Here is a 2,490-nt window from a genome sequence, read left to right as displayed (position 1 = left end):
AACGTAGACTTATTTCATTAAGAAAATTCATCAAAAATTATCGGTATCTAATAGGGCCTCCACGATCTTAAACACTCATTTCACTGATTCAAGCCAAATGCCAAGACATCATTTTAGTTACCTAGAAATACTTAAATGAGTCAGTATAAAAGGCTCAAAAATTAAATATAAAAGAGCCCAATACCCAACTTCATTTTAATATTGTAAACTTAATGCTACTAACCATAAAAAGAAGTGGAAATGGTTTCCTTCAAATATCATTCATGAAAAATAAATGCTACTAACCATAAAAAATGTCAGTTACGAGAAATCAAGCAATCCCACAATTGCAATATTATGAAGAACCTGAAATATTAGGATTTAAAAACTTAAACAATAAGATTTAGAAAAAAAAAAGGTTGCCTTACACAATATTGAAAACACAACATAAAGATAACACAACCCTAAGCAGGTTACATTAAGTTGTTAACCCACCAAAGCAAGTCTTCCCTTGTTCATAAAAGGCCTTAGGGTTAGTAGTGAATCTTATTGCTCAACAAACATAATTGCATTCTCAAATGCAATCCAAAAAAATAACAATATGCGTTGACTTAGTGTTGTTTGTACCACTATCCCGCTAGCAAAGCATGATTTAAATAAATAGATTAAACATTTATCTGCATTTTCCTTTACTATTGTTATGCCGAAGATACTAAAAACCCCACCCATGAATGAGCCAAATAAAAATAAAAGATAAACCCTAAACTTAGCACCTGTGGATAAATTCTTAAGTCACAGGATCAGGGGAATTAAATTAAACCCATAATTTCCCCAAAACTTTCGAATAAGAAAAAAAAGCAAACCGAGTAACAAGGATAAAAATTTTGGATGAATCAAAAAGCAACCAAATTAAAACGTTAAACCAAACACAAGCAATACAACTTAAGATAAGCATTCATTCCCGTGTAACATTTCAACCAATCTAGAAACGCCTTTACGATTCAATATGATGCCAACATAGGGTAACAATTGCAACACACATTAAAATGATAAAGGAATTCTCACTCACTCCAAAGTATAACCATAGTCCGAAAGACATGTGCAAACTAAGTGAACGAAAGAGGGAAAACCTGTCAAAACGGTGGTAGAATCACCAATGTGGCAATGAGGGCAAATGACGTGGCGAACGGCGCGACGAACGACATCATTGAAAAACGCTCTAACTGACATCGATGGGAGAGGTTGATGACGACAACGCTTGTGGAAGCTACGACAACGAGAAACAAAGGTCCTGTCGACTATTTTAGAATGAAAGGAGATGATGAACACAACATGGACGGGTTGAGAAAGAAGGTGGACGAGAAAGAGAAATGAAACTACTTTGAGAAAGAAGGGAGGCGAGAAAGAGAAATGAGGGAAGGGAAAAATTAGGAATTTAAAGATATTATGACACGTCTCCCACAATCTATCATAATATATTTTTAACATAATTTCAATTTTATGATATGTCTCTTGCACCTGTCATAATAAGTTTTCTCTTTTTACTTATTATGGCAGATCCCCTCTCCCCCGTCATAATAATTGTTACTTTTATTACAAAAATGTCATCGGTCAATATATTATGACAGGTGACTTATACATATCATAATAAGTCATCATAGATACGTTAAGTCATAAAGGTTCTTATAATTTTTGTCTTCGGTAAAAATATTCAATTTTTGTCGGAACAGTACACAAAATTTTGGTCTTGCTAGACACCTAATCGGTTTGAAATAAGATGGACGTTAGCAAGAGCATTTGGCGCCCACCGTGAGACCCAGTAAAACAGATTCCCAGACCCTATCCGCAGATAAAGCGACCACACGATGGCGAGAAAACCCTGATCTCGCATCTGCACCCTCACTCACTCTTCTCTTCTCTTATGCCATCAAAACGGTTCTTTCATAGCCAAAAAGCTCAACTCTCCTCCTTCGTCGTAACTGTCTTGGAAATCGAATACGAATTCGGCCACCGCGACACCGCCGTTAGACGCATTAATAGCGGCAGCTTCGGCTGCTGCCCCGCCTCCATCGACACGCGGCACCGCTGGCAGCTCTGGTACCTCCACCAATAGCCACTTCTACCGTGATGACCTTATCAACGGCTACCACGTTGATGAGATCTCCGTTGTTAGAACAGCGCTAACACCATTGCCGCGAAAACAAACTTGGTCTTTTCATGGACGCTTGTGTCTGTACCGCTTGTCACAAACGCAAAAGCAAGAATCAGCCAAGCCTCCTGTTCAAACGACATCTGCCCCAAAAATGGTCCAAGAAGATCGTGGAGCGAAAATGTCAGAGAACAAATTGAGTGAGAAGAAGACGTGTTGAGTGAGAAACCACTTTTCCACGATCTATCGGGAGTACAATGAGCACTCCAACACCCGTGCCTACCATTGTTCTCGCAGCCCAAATTTTCCTTCACCATGATGGCAGCACATCATAAACATAACCACCCCACTAGGTGAACGTG

Source organism: Vigna unguiculata, chromosome 5, assembly GCF_004118075.2.
Source record: "Vigna unguiculata cultivar IT97K-499-35 chromosome 5, ASM411807v1, whole genome shotgun sequence".
Lineage (NCBI taxonomy): Eukaryota > Viridiplantae > Streptophyta > Magnoliopsida > Fabales > Fabaceae > Vigna > Vigna unguiculata.
Note: the sequence above shows the minus strand (reverse complement) of the source record.